General features: G+C 46.8%; 1 long non-coding RNA gene across 1 annotated transcript; it reads left to right on the top strand.

Moving 5' to 3' along the window:
• The first annotated feature begins 5 nt into the window (after positions 1-5).
• On the top strand, positions 6-10,195 carry LOC132597251 (uncharacterized). Its single transcript, XR_009563737.1, has 2 exons — positions 6-8,339; positions 10,053-10,195. It is a non-coding gene; the product is annotated as an uncharacterized lncRNA (long non-coding RNA).
• The last annotated feature ends 7,011 nt before the right edge of the window (positions 10,196-17,206 follow it).

Raw genomic sequence — 17,206 nt, forward strand, 5'->3', positions numbered from 1 at the left:
AAGTCTGGTGGTGGTGTTTAATCTGACTTTGCAACTCATCCCTTAACTACTGGGACTGTGGTTTCTCACTGTGGAGTACCTCATCATAGTGCTCCTCACAGCAACCCCTGAGGTTGACAGAGAGGATATTATTAGCCCCATCTAAATAATGAGGAAAGCAAGGCTTACTATAATTTAGTGACTTCTCAAAGTTAGGCAGGCAGGGGAGAATCCTCCCTCATTCCTCATCGCATTCTGATTCTGGCCGTGCCCCAGACATGTTCTCACCTGCCCCCACAGTTCTACCCCTCTAGCAGTAAAAAGAATGAAACAGGAAGTCTTCAATACATTATGTTGTCCCTGGACTAATGGGCTAGGCGTTGCATCTCATTATGACTTGGTCTTTGTAGGTTTCCTCCAGTGAGTTGAGAATGGAGACAGACTTAGTAGAATGATTATATTTCAGGTCAGAGACCAGCTCCTCTCAAGAGAGTTCTTTCCACAGATGGAAAAGATATGTTAAAATTGCCAAATAAATTAGGAAATACTTGGCAGAATCTGGAAGAACCTCCAGACTGGCGTTACATAACATGCATATACATTATACATATGGACATTATATAAGGTGACATAGTACTTAATGTGCTGTATATATTATGTAAATTACATATTTGTGAGTAATCATGATAAATATAGAGACCCACTAATCACTTTTTTACACATACCCAGTGACAGATTAGGAAGTTACTTTGCCAGAGAGTCTTAAAACTTACTCTCTCCTGCTGCTTTGGTTCCAACTCCTGCCAAAAATAATTGCATCAACTTTTCCCATCTCTAGCCCCCTCTCCTCTTAGCCAAAACCCTCAGTCCTAGCTAGGCTGTACCTTCCGTGGAACACTACCATGATTGAGATCCATAAAAACAGATTCTGGGGATGGGGAGGATCTAGACTCCCAGATTCCCTGTGTCACCGACCTACACCCCAAGGCTCCCAGGCAGACGGATGTCTAATGCTGATATTAAAGGGAGAGAGAAGGGGAGAGAGGAAGTCTACCAACCCTCCAAGGAAGGAAACTTCAGTGTTCCTTGGCCACCAGTCCCAGGATCTGACCATAATCAATCAGGAAGTTATTTCAGTCTAGTTTAAGTTTCTGCAGCATATCTGAAACCATAATTTCCTAAAATGTGTTTCACACAATACCAGTATCCATAAAATGCTCCATGAACAAAAGAGTTCTGTGGTCAAGTACTAGATCCCCTTCTAGAAGAAATGGTGGGCTTTGATTTGTCTGTTGACGTCCATAGATTAGAAACATTGCCTTAAGCCCACCGTTTCTTCTTTTTGTTCTCCGTGGAGATGGGAACATGGAAGTAACCATCCTCTGCAATAATATTCCATAAAGTACTTTTCTAGGACAAGGAACTTCTCTTCTTAAGACACTCTTTCTAGTTTCTTCTGTGATTGTTTAACTACTTTTATGGTTCCCCCCTATGTGTCTTCAAGCAAGAATCAAGGATCTGGCCTCTTTGCTTCCTGAGTGGAGAAGGGTTTGGGGAAAAATTAAGGGGAAAACAGGATAGCTGCCAGGGGCCAGATTTCATCTGTGCAGCTCTAGAGGACAGAACCAGGTCTAAAGAACACAGTTGTGGAAAGGATCGGTGTTTATTCAGTTTAATAACCACTCTTGGAGCTAGCTGGCCGAATATGGACAGAGCTCACTTGTGAGGGAGTGAACAGCCACCTGCTCTTATAGGAAGAGCCTTGACGTAGTTGAGGAGGAACAAGCGGTGATTGATCTACCTTGTTTAAACGCTGTTGAAACTATTTTAGTAGGCATCAGTGTTAAACCAATAGGTCTAGTACTTCCTTTTGAGCAGCAAACCTCAGTGTCCATTGTTTTCTGGAAGAGTGAAAGATGACTCCCAGAGAGATTTCTGGATCAGAAAATAATATTCATAAAGTCGTTTTCTAAAGTACTTTGCTCCTTGTTCTAGAAAAGTACTTTCTGGTCTAACTGGTACTGACCAGTTAGACCACACTTGTACATGGCGGGATTGACCAGAATCATTGGCGCCCTCAAGGGCAGCTAGTGGTGGTGGTGACCTTTCCTTGGCAGCCCTGAAAGTTAAAGGAATGAGTTACAGTGTTAAGCCCAAAAGAGATTTTGCATTTCTGTTGGTGTTCATATTAGCAGTTTGGAACTGTTCTCCTAGTCACGAGTACCAGACCTGCATCCGACTTGCAATAAATAGCAAGGAAAAAGAAACTATCCTACATCTCAAATACCCGTCAAGTTTTGCATAAAACAGGTGAACAGAATTGTGTAGGATTTCACATGGGGCCGTCATTTTTAGCTCACCTTAACGTTCCACCATACTCAAGTACATATTTTAAATTTCTACTATAGAAAGAAAATAGGAAAGGGAATTCTCATTTATGGCTTGCTGAGTACAGGGCACTGTGTCAAGGCCTTTTCATGTGCTATCCCATTTAATCCTCATGATCTGGGCATTTTGCTTATTTCACAGAAAAAGGAGTTAGTGTATAGAAAGGTGAAGTACCTTGTCCAAGGTCAAACAGATAGCAACTAGTAGAGCAAAGACTTGACATGGGTCTGTCTTACATCAACATTTATGCTTTTTCTACTATATTCTAATGCCTTTAACCTTCTTATCTCACTATTTCCAACCCTACCATCATCCTGGGTGAGATTACACAGCAGTGAAAAATTGATGTCCTACCTGGTCAACCTCTGTATTGGGGATGGGACTAACAAGCTCAGAATGACAACAGGTACTACTCATGTTCCTACTGAAGAACTTCCAGTGCTTGCTCATATGGAAACTCAACAGCCTCCATGGGCAGCTAGAACCCAAAACTTCACCCTTGCAATCAAACTGGCAGCCATCCCTTAATCCTCAATGTTTCAAATTCTAGCTGAATGAGAATCGTTTCCCAAGGCCCGCCTAATAGATTTTTCTATTCAACTCTGTGAGTGGGAGAGCAGCAAGCAGGCTTCTCAGACCTAAATGCCATGGTCAGCAGTGACTGGCCTGCACGGGGAAGGAGAGCTAGGGTTGTGGAAGGGAGCCTCCAGCAAGAAGGCTCTGCATGTGATCCTCATTAGTGATAGACGTGGGCTGGGCCATCTGTGTTCCACGGGAGAACAGAATGGCAGGCTGCCTTTCAGATGCCAAGAGATGCTATCTAATGGCAAGATCCAGAGAGCTCAAAAAGCAGAGAGGCATCCTTCCTCCTGAGCATCTCTGTGGGAAACCAGGGACACAGAAAACCATGGGGTTTTTGGAAACTAGCTGCTTCACTTGCAGGGCATTTCACCCTTGCTACCACTTCATTCTTCACGTTCATGGTGGAAGCCAACCAGCAGAGCCCTGCAGCCTTACCTGCTAACTAAACTCCCTGAGATGGATCCCAAGCTGAACCTATGTCATCTTGGAATCTGTAGACGCAATGGCAGGTGCATTATAGCAAGGCACCAGGGTTTGCAATTAAGCCTCCGAGTCTCCCAGGGGTCAGGAAACACTACAGGTAGAGGAGACCATTTAATTGGATGCTCAATGAAGATTCTAGAGGAATAATCAAAAAACTTGGGTCTAAATGGGTCAAATTAGAAAATGCAATTTGGAAGCAAAGAGGATAACATCTAACCCAGTATCAAGCATGTAGCAGGTAATGAGTAAATACTTGTTGAATGAATGAATAGCTAAAATGGGTATCTGTCCTTCTACCCTGGAATGGGTAGGGGAAAGCGGGTAGAAGGGATTAAAGCTTTTTAACTAACAACTCAGAAACTTGAAACCACAGGATGTAGAGGGAGCTCATGAGGGCCTTTAACTACTCAGACATCTGTTGAGTGATGGATACAGCTAAATATGGATCATCAAAGGGCTTTCTAGGTCACATGGAGGGCAGCTTCATGATTCAGAAAATATGAAATTCAGCTTGGACAAAAAGACAGAAATATTTGCAGTCTACTTCTGAGAGGTCAGGTCAGAACTGACAAAACAAAAAAAGACAGCACAGAAGTGGAATTACAACACAGTAAGAGATCCGCATAATAAGATACAGACTCAAAAGATGAAAAGAGATCGAGAACTGGGTTTTCTAGCAGGTTTATTTGGGCAAGGGAGATGAGCCTGAACACTCAGTCCAAAAACGGAAGAAAGGACTGAGAAATCCTTTTTTCTTAAAAACGCTTAACGTTGAGTTCATGGTAAAATGGAAATGTCCAGGCATTGATGAAATGGTTATTAAATAACAGCTATCATTTATTGTCCAGTCCAAAGCCTATTGCTTTTATGACCACTTTTAAACTTCACCAGAACCTTATGAAGTCGGAGTTATACGGTTCCCCATTGGACAAGTGAGGAAACGGAGCAAATCTCATGGGGCAGATCTGGGATTCAGATCTGTCAGGATCTGCCTTTCAGAGCCCACGTTCGTGCCAGCAGTACCCTGGCTGAGGCCACTGAGCTTCAAGCACAGTGACAGGGATTTACTACACCCACCCACCCCCACCCCACCCCTGTGCATGATTACTTCCTTCTCAAAACGAAATCCAAGTCCCTCCCCTCCCCCTTCCACAGAGCTGGAGTGGGAAACGGCATTAGCTTGGGCGCAGTGGCACAGTGGCCAGAGCAGGTCTGGACGACAGCAGGTCCATATACGCCTTGCCCACCTCCCTTCTTAGGCCCTCTCTCCCAGGCACAGTGGGGCCGCCTCCTAAGACACCGATCAGAGAACAGAGCACCAACGTGAACACCTTGGTGTCCAGCCAGATCAGAGTATTCACAGAATATTAAAGATCGTATTAAAGGACACACAGAGACCACATCAAAGGTCCAGTGAAGTGAGGCCGGGCAGTCAAACGTCAGAATTTAGTACCTCATATCTAAAGGTGGGATGGAGACTTGAAGTGTCCTTTTAAAAATGTGTTGAGTGAATCATAATTTGGAGTAAAAAGACTGCTTCTAGAATAATGCAAAAAAACTTTTTCCCTTCCAAAAAAAAATTATTTTTAAAATGGAATCTTCGCAAGAATTACAAGTGAGGGGCAATAAAAATGGTAATTTCTTTTTATGTTAGATAATACCAAAAAAAAGAATTTATAAATGTCACAATATAAGTGGAAATCCAGAGAAAGATTCCAGAAAGTCTACTGTGGAGGGACTAAACAACAGTACTTTCAAAGTAATTAATGAACTTTATTTTTCTTGTCCTTTTCTTTAAAAAAAAACAAAAAACAAAAACAAAAACTGGTACCAAATGGTTACCAGAAAATGGCATGATCTTCAGGAAAAGATATATTTTCCTGGTGGATATTTCGTCTCTCCCCAACATCCTTGAGGTGAAAAGATTGAGAACTTTTGGTTTGTTGGTTGGCTTTTAACTTAGAGAACCATCCGTGCATGGAAGGTGTTAATGATAGAGGATGTCACTGAATTGCTGTGTGGGGTTTGCTGTCATCACACTGTGCTACCACCAGGCATTAAGGTAATGATCATAAACTTACGAGGACTGAGCAATTCCCACTCCCATCCACCCCATCAGCCTTCTGGAGCTCCCACCCCCAGTTACATATACTTCCTGGAATTAGACCATCTGGGAATAATTTCTATTATGACAGTTTTCAAACATACAGAAAAGTAGAGCCATAAGTATAATGAGAACCCATAGACCCATCACTTAAATTCAACAGTTGTTATCGTTTTGCCATATTTGCTTCATCTTTTTTTCTACTGGAATACTTTAAATTATAGATGTCATGACACCTCACACCAAAATATTACATATACATCATTACGGGGGATCCCTTCTTAAGTGTTAAACGTTGTGTGTATCATCCATGTTGCTGAAGGAAGATTTCAGGGTGTTGTGCATCTGAGCTCAGTCATTTCTCAGCTGACTGAATGCACTTGTCACAAGTAGATGTTAACCAGGACATTGCTGTGTCACTGATAGGAGAAAGTTTTGGGTGGAACCCAAGGAAGATCTTAGCTGTATTCAAAACATTCCTGATTGATCTGGAAAGAGGAAGGTAAACAGCACGTTAACTACATTCTCAAAAGACACTAAATCGGGGAGTGTTATAAGCACTGATGATGCCAGAGAGAAAACTCAGAGCACTTGGAGGAGTTAGAAATGTACCTGAAGGATGCGTGTTCTTATTTTTGAAATAAATATTGTTTAAAACAGTAGGAGTGGGCTTCCCTGGGGGCGCAGTGGTTGAGAGTCCGCCTGCCGATGCAGGGGACGCGGGTTCGTGCCCCGGTCCGGGAAGATCCCACATGCCGCGGAGCGGCTGGGCCCGTGAGCCATGGCCGCTGAGCCTGCGCGTCCGGAGCCTGTGCTCCGCAACGGGAGAGGTCACAACAGTGAGAGGCCCGCGTACCGCAAAAAAAAACAAAAACAAAACCAAAAAAAAACAGTAGGAGTTACAGGAAGACTAGGCACAGTACTAGTTGGAACAAATAAAACAGTAACATCATATCTGCAGGTTCGTTTAAAAACCGGTTCTGATTATTGCCCCCACCACGTGAGGACAAGGAAGCTAGACTGGGGGAGGGGACAGCTGCTGAGGTGTACAGACAGGCCCTCCCCCTCCGCTGGGGCAACTGAACTGGAGCTGTGTCAAGCCCCGAGAGACCATCTGTGAGGCCCCCTTCGCAGGGCGAGCTATCATTTTCAATGGGCAAAGTGTAAGGGGAGCAGGTAGTGTTCCACGTGCTCTGTGCTCGGCTTCTGGGGTCAGGGCAGGCTGACTGCAGACGTTCTGGACAAGATAGTGGGCAAGGTGGTTGGTTGGCTTGCTATCAAAAGTGACTCTGCCCAACCAAAGGGAAGACGGTAAAATGAATGACAGCAGGTTTCAGAATGTTCAGCCCATCTCAGTCAATGAATGAAATGAGTTATTATTTAAGAACAGCCTAGGTGGCAGCAACAACTGGGAAGCAAGGCCTGGTATTCACCCAAGGCCTGATTCCCAGCCTGTGGCCGGTGGACCTAACTGAGCACCCATCCGACTTCCTAAACGTCAGGAAGAAATGCTCTCTCATCTCTACCCCCAGTGCACTGCTGCAGACCTCTGACTCATTAAACACCCCAGCCCACCACGCCATCTCCCAACACCACGGGGCTCGTAAGACCAAGTACCACCTTCTCCTTTCCTGACAATGCTGCCATGAGGAGTGAGAGTCGGTGTTGACTAAGACGGGAATGAAGATTGTTTTCATCCTCCTGCCAGTGGGAACATGTTTTCTTCCCAGAGCACCCACACTTTGGAAGAACATAGTCTCTTCTGAGCTCCTTCCTCCAGCCTAACCCCCGGCACCCTGAAGCCCAGGACCCACTGATGGGCGTGAAAACACATGAGCTCCCTGGGGCTTGGAGAAGAGCTCTTGACAGGCCTTTCCGGAGACGACAGCGGGCCGGGTCTGCACACCCCTGCTGCCTCCTCTGGGTAACATGACTTGCCTTTTCTCTGTCTGCTCGGAGCCAGAGGCCTGTCTGTACTGCTGTTCGTGAGTCATTTGGTAGCAGGGAAGAGGAAGCACAGGGTCCTCTCCTGTATCCCAGTGCTCAAAATGGACACGGTCTCCTGAGGGGGAGTAACAGAGACAAAGTTCACTTGCATATGTTGAGTCCTTTTCCCGGTGGTGCTGCCCTTTCCTCAGCTCTTTTCCGTGATAAGCCCATCCTGCTTGTGATCTCAACAGAGGAGCAAAGAGAGAAATAAAATGGGATCGGAGGACAGAAGGCTTTTTTTTTTTTTTTAACATTATTGGAGTATAACTGCTTTAAACTGTATAACAGTTTCTGCTGTATAACAAAGTGAATCAGTTATACATATATCCCCATATCTCTTCCCTCTTGCGTCTCCCTCCGTCCCACCCTCCCTGTCCCACCCCTCTAGGTGGGCACAAAGCACCGAGCTGATCTCCCTGGACAGAAGCCTTCTTGAGGACTCGAAGGACACCAGCTCAAGTGTTCCTTCTGAGATGTTTGTGAGCAGGGTCTGGGGCAGAGGGAGAGAAAATAGATGGGAATTCCTGTCTTCCCCCAAAGGGATGAAAAGAAGGGGATTTATGGAAATCTGTCAGATGTCCCCAGAGGCAGGCCGTCTGCGGGAAATTGCTCGTGCCTCCACGTGACTTGGGAAGAACTCCCATCCTTGTCCAGCCTCCATCTTCTTGAGGGAGGAGAGAAACTTTTGGGAACTGCACTCTGGAGACTCAGAGACACGAGAGGAGACAGAGAAAGCAAGGGAGGGCCAGGAGCCCAACCTCCAAATCCAGTGGATGTTTCACATGGCTCCCACGAGGAGGAGTGAAGATTTTAGGTCAGGGTTTGGTTCTTCTGTGGCCATCAAGGAAAAGAAAGGGACGGGGAGGGCCTCCGGCAGTAACGCGCTCCACTCCGCTGCCTCAGTTACTCCAGGCCCTCCAGGCCCGGTTAGCCAGAGGCAAAGCCAGAGAAGGCTGGGGCCTCAGCCTGTCTCCTTCAGAGCTTCACAGGCCACGACCCGAGGGCAACTCCTCCCCACGCAGCCTCAGGCAGGGAAGAGCGCTCTCCTACCTCTGCTCAGCTCTGCACTGCTCCTCTCGTGGGCTGGCTCCCTTTCCTACCCCGACACCAGTTAGCAGCAGGGACTTGGGCAAGTCAAATTATATCTCAGGTTTTCCACCTGTAAAATGGGGCTAGAGGGCTTCCCTGGTGGCGCAGTGGTTGGGAGTCCGCCTGCCGATGCAGGGGACACGGGTTCGTGCCCCGGTCCGGGAAGATCCCACATGCCGCAGAACGGCTGGGCCCGTGAGCCATGGCCGCTGAGCCTGCGCGTCCGGAGTCTGTGCTCCGCAACGGGAGAGGCCACAACAGTGAGAGGCCCGCGTATCACAAAAAAAATTAAAAATGGGGCTAGAGAGGATGGTTAATGCATCTATTCATGTATTCATCAATAAGAAGTTTGTGATTAAACAATGTCTATTTGCTAAGCAGGTACCTTAACCTGTTAACATGCTTCAGTGCAGTTCTCTTATTTTTCTCCACTTTTTCCCATCACATTCTGTTTTTCTCAACCTCCACCCACCCCCAGGGTCCGCTGCTTCTACTTTTTCTTCTTCCTTTTATCCTCATGATGTTTCTCTTCATTTTTCCCCCCGTGATTCTATTTTTAGAGTGTTTCTACAAGAAATCGGAGGGTCAGAGTGATCATAAGCGATATCTTCCCACTTTGTTATCTCCAGGCAAGTCTGTGCTTAAAAGATCAGAGGACATAGTTCAGAGCCCAGTCTCAGGATGTATTTCAGCTTCTCTCGTCCTCAATGTCTCACTTACCCCCTGTTCAATACTACACTCCTTTTCCTCTTTACCTTTTGAGTCACATCTCAGCTGTAAAGCACCTTTGTGGGGACAGAACTGTTGGGACGTTTAACCCAAAATGACATAGTTCAACATCCTAGACCATAAGTATATTAGTTTCAGTGTAAAAACAACAGAATCAGGAACAAGAAAGGACAAGAGGCCATGGCAGTTAAGAGGGTTTGAATTCTATAAAAATCAACAAAAAGAGAACAAATAAGCAAAATCCCACAAGCATAACCCTTCTGGAGTCACAATTTGATAGACTATCTCAATTGATCTGAAAAGTCCATTGAACAGGGAGTTGTGGAATCATAGGCCCCTCTTGCTGGAAAAGCCCTTCCTTAGATGTCATTGAGTCCAACCTTTCACACCAAGTTGGTAGTCCGCGTGGCATAATGTCTGTGCTCTGCTGATGGTCGTTGAATAATAGGTGGTGGTCATTCAGCCTTGGTTCCTATGTCACCATATACAGAATTCCTCTCCAAAGCCACTTTCCCAGGCCCTTAGGTAGGGAGCAGGCCAGGTCAATGCTTGGACAGGGCCTGGTGCCCCAGAATGTGCCCCTTTTGATCTATTTGAACCTGCCAAGGTAGCTTATGGTCTTGATAGAGGCCATGTGCTCTAATGGGCAGGTCACCCGACAAGGAAGCAGATTTCAAAACCTGCAGCATCTTTTTTTTTCCTTCTCCAGATGGCAAGAGGCAGGAGATCCAACTAAAGAGAAGAGGATCCGACAGCAGGTTGCTGACCCAGCGTACAGCACAGCTGCCCTCTCCTGTAGAATGGGAAGAAGTCACCTTGTGTGCCTCTTTGTACCGTCATCCTCAATGCTCGGTAGAGACCTCAGAGGAAGGATTATTGTTAGCAAGTAGCCATAATTCCAAGAAGCCACCACCTATTAAGGAGGTTCTGATGGATGCTTTTCTCTCCCTGCAGAAAACAGGACCCTTCTGTCTTGGAAAAATCTGGCAAATGTTCCATCGAGGCTGCTGAGGAAGGAAGCTATGGTGGTTTGAAGGAAGAAACCCTGCCTGGAAAACAAGAGCAACACGGGGAGGGGGCTGCAGTCCTGTCTCAGCCATGTGGGCTTGGACATGTCCTGTAGCATTCTGGGACCTCTCTTTCTCCATCTATCACACAAGGGGGGCTCTGAAGACCTTCCCACTTCACCAATCTTGCCTTCACCTGGAGTAAACGCTGCCATCCTTGTTCTCGTGGGTCTTCCACCAGCCCCAAGGCTCCCTTCAGCCCTGCTGATCCCAGAGGGCTACTCCTAGCCCCTCAGCCGAGAATCTACTTTCCTTCCCTTTTGAGGATTGATAGTGCTCAGAAATCAGCTGATTTGGGGGACCAACATGGAAAAAAAACACTACAAGGAAACTCTTTGATAAGTCCTCCACCTATACACACATCTACACACACACACACACACAAATACAGACACACATACCCAATCGGTGAAGTGTAAACATTTTCCCTTCTGTGTATCAGACCTCTTTTACCCTTTCTAATTGCCAGTGTATTCGGAGAAAATTCAGTTCCACCAACAGAAAAGCACTGCTTCCTCTTAGGGAACTTAGCCAAACCTCCGTGTTTGGGGTGACTCTGGGCTCAGGTTGAATGAAGCTAAAGGTTCTAACACCCCTCAACTGCAGCCCCTAAATGCAGACTCTACCAGCTGAGACTGAGGCAGCAACTAGCTAGACAGTGCCAGGGCCCAGATCCCTCCCTCCAGGCTCGTCCACCTCCACTGCCCACACGCCCACCCATAGATATGTTGTTCTGTAATGGTGGGTGCCTGCTCCAGCCTGCCTGTCTGCCTGCCTAGAGTGCTGTGGACTTGTTCTGTAACGTACGGTGTGTGTGTATGTCTGACTCTGTGGTTTACTGCAAATAAAAATGGTAGCAGATGGCTGGCCTCTGACCTCCTGGTGGGTTGTTTTTCATGCCATGGCTTGAGAAATGAGGATTGTCTGGTCAGCCAAGAGCACTGGAGCTGTGCATGTTTCTCTAGACTATTCTGTAGCCTCTCCACAGTTGCCCGCTGCTGGGGGAGCCGGGTACCACTGATATGCCAAGACAGGGAAGAAGGGAAACTCTACTGCCACTTTCCTGAGATTGAAGGAGGGGGAGAGGAAGCCAGAAATTCTGTTAAAGAAGCACCTGCTAAACATTTTAGGTACACAATGTCACTGACGTCTGAAGAGTCCCTTACGAAGTGGTTAGCATTTTATAGATTAGGAAACGATGCAGAAAAAGGGATGCGCTTGCTCAACAAGTAGCACGATAAGTATCCTAGTTCTGTCTCTCTCATACCCCCAGATTCAGGTTCTTGCCTCTAAACTAGTGTTTCTCCAAGTGTGGCCCATGGACTGCTTACCATCAGAAACATTTGGGAGTCCAGATTCCTGCACCCGACTCAGATCTCCTGAATCACGATCTCTGAGAGTAGGACACTGAGACCTGACATTTATAATGTTATAAATATAACATTTATAACTGTTGATAGATCCCTGTGCCTCCGAAAGCTGGAGAACCATTGTACCACACCTGCTAGAGGGCAGGACCACTCTGGGAGGAGCCTGCAGAAGAGCACACTTAGACAGAAGAGACCAGGCGAGGAAGCTGGTCTGCAACGAAAGGGCGAAGGGGAAGCGAGGCCGTGGACTCCACATCAGAGCTGGCTGCCCCTCGCCCCAGAACTCAGACCCCAAGAACAAGTCCCTCAGCTGGTCTCCAGGTGGAGGCTGTCCTGAGCCAAGGGTCCAAGGTCACACCTGGATGCGGCTGGGCAAGGAGGTGCGGGTCCAACACTGCAGCCTCGGGGACTGGGCGCTGCCGTGGGGCAGCAGGCCCCGAGGATGGAGCCGAGGACGCTTGTCAGCTGCTCACCGCAGGCTCCTGCTGCCTTCTCAGCCCCCATCTCCCCGCCCAGCCTGGCCTGACTGGCCACTCCCCAGGGTTTGAAGAGCCATTGCTGTCTGCTCTCCAGGCTCTTCCTGCCACGAAAGCCCTGGAACTCACACCTGGAACCCTCAGTCTTCTCCATGTCCCTGCTGTCATCCCCGGGGCTGGGCATGGACTCCAACCTCAGGGAATCTACGCAAAATGTTACTCACTCCTACCCATTCCCTCCCCCTTCCACCTGGATCTACCGAGTTCTATTTTGTGCCTCTGGGTCTAGATGGAGGTTTCTGAAATGTTGGTTAGGATGTTTGAGGCAGGGCCACTGTGAGACAGATGCATAATTGCTACTTGGGGGCAGAAGGAAATGCTGGAAATAGCTTAGCTGCCCACTCAGCTGGGGAGATTCAGCTATCACCCTCCCAGCTGAAACACTAACTATGCATGAAAAATATTTTCCTCAAGAAAACGGCTTTTCTAGAGGCAAGAATTCAAGAAAACCCCTCTTGGACAGAATTTCATGTTACCAAATCAGCAAAACACTGAAATTATGAATCTGGAAAGTTGTTTATGATACTGAATTCTTATAGTGAGAGTTTTCTTGAATCTCTGTAGCTAACAAAAGAATTGGGTAAATGAGGAAAATCCTGGTGCATTCAAGAACAAAGGCCTTAAGCAGTTGTGTTTGTGTTTTAAACAATCGTGAAGAATGAGCCATTTGCTGTTAACATTTACAAGATTTTCTAACACAGGGGACCATGTTCCTGCTCCTTCCCCCACGTAACAGGTTACTGTGTGCCCTTAAAAGTAACAAAACTGGGGCTTCCCTGGTGGCGCAGTGATTAAGAGTCTGCCTGTCAATGTAGGAGACACGGGTTCGAGCCCTGGTCTGGGAAGATCCCACATGCCGCGGAGCAACTGGGCCCATGACCAACAACTACTGAGCCTGCGCGTCCGGAGCCTGTGCTCCGCAACAGGAGAGGCCGCGATAGTGAGAGGCCCGCGCACCGCGATGAAGAGTGGCCCCCGCTTGCCGTAACTGGAGAAAGCCCTCGCACAGAAACGTAGACCCAACACAGCCAAAAATAAATAAATAAATTAATTAAAAAAAAAAAAAAAGTAACAAAACTGACTTTGTTTTTAGATGTTCTTCCCTCCTACTTTCCATTAAACCAGACTATCCCATATTATTCAGAAATATTTCTGGATCTAAAACTCTAAAGCCATTCACAGGGGGGCGGGGGGGGGCGGGGACAAAAAGTCAAAAGGCAGCAAAAAGTGGTGATGGAAGCAGCAAAGAAAGATCCGCGAGATCAGAAGGACATGGTCATGGTTTCAGAATGGGAGGGCTCCCAGAGAGCACTTAGCCCTTCCTCCAGACAGAGCCAGATTCCCCAGCACCGCATCTGTCTGTGCACACCCACATCTACTTGAAGATTTCCGCTGATGGGCAGCCCACCACCTTCCCAGGAAGCCCATTCGGGAGTGGTTTTCTGAGCCTTAGATAGGCTCCTCTTGCACCCAAATCCGCCGGCCATTCACTCCCATCGTTGGGCCCTGACTTGGCCACTAGCGACACAAAACAAATCTCTCCTCTCTTCTCCAGGACAGCTTTCAGATATTTGGAAACAGCTCTCTTGTCCTAACTCTTTATTTTTTTTCCCTCCAGACTAAACATCCTCTAAATCCTTGAATCATCCCTTATATGTCATGACTCCCAGACCCTAAGCTATTCTTGCAACTTTCTGTGGAGCAACTGACAACAGTTTGCCAAGGTCCCTCTTAAACTGTGATTCCCAGAACTGAACACAGCACAGAAACAGGTGGACAAGTGCAGAGCCGCATCCTGGCTCTGGATGCCAGGGTAGCTTTCTTTGGCACCTGTATCACCCTGCTAATTCATCCTGCTCTCACAGCAGACATCTCCTATCCTCTAATGAGTGCTAATAACGACCATGGGTGTGGTGCTTCACAGATCACAAAGTCCTTTCAAACATGGTCTCTTTTACTCCTCACTACAGCCCAGTGAAGTTGATTAAAGATGAGGAAACAGGTTTTTTCAAAGCCATATGGCCAGGCTCAAGCCAAATCCAGGCTCCTCTAAACACACCCATGTTGTCTTCTCACTTGAAGGCCAAGAAAGTCTCCCTGGCTTCATTTGTTAATGTCTATTCAAAATCTCTTTTTTTTTTTTTTTTCTGTTCCACTTTGTCCTGTTAATTTCTTCCCATCCTTTATCCTATCTCCATCTTTTGACTTCCATTTCTGCCACCCCTGACATTAAAGGGAAAACACCAAGTCAAAGAGAGAAAGCAGCAGAAGAGGACGAAGTGCCCAACAGGGAGAGCCTTTGGGAGGGAGGAGCTGGAAGGGAGCATCTCAGAGAAGAATGGGTAATGTGGGGTGGCAGATGCATGTTGAACAGCGATATTGGGAGAGTGGGTTCCTGGTCCCATCCAGCTTGGCTGGCTCTGTTACCCAAGGCCAGCCACCTAGCCTCTCAAAGCCTCACTTTCTGAGAAGGAAGCATCTCCGTGAGACTAGTCAATTCCCAAGACCTTTCCCAGTTTTATGAATCTAATAGGTAAAAAAGACCTTATCATGAATCCAACAGTTCCTCTTTTCTTTCAACTCAATGAAGATATTGAACATCAGACTCAAAATATTGCACATGACTTTCCCCTGCTAAAACAAAGAAAAGCAAAGATGGCTTGGGGTCATGGCAATAAGCAACATTTATTTCATCTGATTGCCAGCCCTGGTTTTTATTGGGGGGAGGGGAGAGAAGGATTACAACAGCTACCTCTCAAGAAGTAGGACCCAAAGACTAAGGGGGGGCTGAACTAGAGGCTCTGGAGCTGTCACCTGACACCCTCTTCACATCAGAGGACTGAGGGTCCCACAATGAACAGCCCTTTCCACAGTGGCCACTTAGATGATGAGGAAGAGGAAAGAAACTCCTACTTGTTAAGCAACTCTTGTGTGCCTTCCTGGGGCAGTCATGTGATAAGTGTTCTTAGATCGTTGCACTAAGGAAATATCATCCCATGTCTTTATTCTTCCAGACTGGAGCCGTTCAATCGAAATATAATGTGAGCCACATCTGTAAGTTTAAATTTCCTAATAGGCATGTAAAAGGAGTAAAGAGGAACAGGTGAAATTCACTTTAATCAAATATTTTACTTAGCTCAGCATATCCCAAATATTGGGTTGGCCAAAAAGTTTGTTCGGGTTTTTCATAGTATAGAAAAACCTGAACGGACTTTTTGGCCAGCCCAATATTATCATTTCAACCTGTACTCAATATAAAAATTATTCATGAGTTACTTAACATTATTTTTTTCATACTAAGTCTTCAAAATCCAGTATTTAATTTACATTGGCAGCACTAGCCTGGGGTCAGTGGCTACCAGGTTGGACAGAGAAGCTCCCATAGCATCTGGTGCCTCTCCATCACAGCACTTCTCAAACTACATCGCAATTGCCTGTTTCATGGTCTGCACTATCCATCAGACTGGAGCTCTGAGAGGCCAGGGATTGTGAAGTTAACTGATATGTTCCCAGCTCAGTGCTTAACATGAATATAACAGGCCCTTGAATATTTGCCAAGGAAGGAAGGAATACAAGCTCACATACCCAATCAGTACAGGGAAGAGCTTGGGTCTGAAACCATGTCCATCTGATGACAAAATGCACCATCACCTCACTATATCATGCTGCCACCTAAACTTCAGGAAGCGTTATAAAAAGAGCGTGGTCTTTTATGCCAAACAGACAGGTTCAAGCTTCAGCTAGGAGACCAGTGATGGGGAACTCACTACAGAAGTTACAGAGTGATTTTGCGCTAGTTACCTTAGTTCTCTTAGCCCTAATTTTCTCATCTCTAAAATGAGGATGATGGTATTTACCTCTCAGAGAACTATGAAGAGGACATGTATCTTGCAAATATTAGACTTTCTATAAATGTTAGTTTCTTTTCCTTGTCTAATTAAATGGAAATAAAACATTCTTATCTGGCCAAGGTTTAATCATGCAGCAGCTTTGACCCTATCTAGAAAGGGGAAAGTAATGAAAAGCAAACCAAAATTTGAGAAAGGGAGCCAGCTCCTACCATCTGCCTCCTTGTTTGTTCTTTAAAAAGCTCCACAAAATGCAGATCCTAGCCCAGGCAGCCCGTGAATTGTGAGGGTGCTAGAGATCCCCTTGCTCTGCTGGCAGGTAGCTACACACTGCCTGATTTCTAACCTTTGCCTCCGGGGTCCTAGCATTTAACCCTCCTCTGCCCCGAGCCCAGTAGAATCCACCTTCGCTGTCCTGAGGTCTCGCGAGACTGGAAACCGTAAAAAGTACCCGCGGTGCAGCAGTGCAGGTTGAGAAGGGGCTCGGTGAACGCTCGGAGATTCAGTCAGGAGGCCTGACTTCTAGCTGGGGTCTGACCTTCAGGGAAGGAAAAGACTCCTTTAACCCAAGGTCCTAGCAGGCGCTTAGGACGAGGGACAGTTGGTGTGTGCCAACTGGTCATTGTCTTGATCAGAAAGCATTTATCAAAACTAAACCCTCCCTCCTAGCGTAGTTCCTACCACCCACCCTCCCCTGGCACATGCCCCCCCAGAGCTGTCCCATCTCCGTGGCTCCGTCCTCTGCCTGCCGGGCCCTCCTCCTTCTCCCCGTCTGCACTTGCCAGTAGACCTTCCCTCTCTCAGCCCTACCACGACCGAGGACAATGCACGCACATGCGGGCGCGCACACACACACACACACACACACCCCTCACCATACACATATACCCCACCCATCTTTTTTCTACCCACCCCACTTTGCCTAAAAGTCTTTCCTACCTCATTTCTACCACCAGCATGATCAACACACACACATGCACACACGCATACATAGCACCTCCACTACCACACACTCACACCCACATTCACTACCACCACTTAC

The sequence above is a fragment of the Globicephala melas genome, chromosome 4, assembly GCF_963455315.2.
Source record: "Globicephala melas chromosome 4, mGloMel1.2, whole genome shotgun sequence".
Taxonomy (NCBI): domain Eukaryota; kingdom Metazoa; phylum Chordata; class Mammalia; order Artiodactyla; family Delphinidae; genus Globicephala; species Globicephala melas.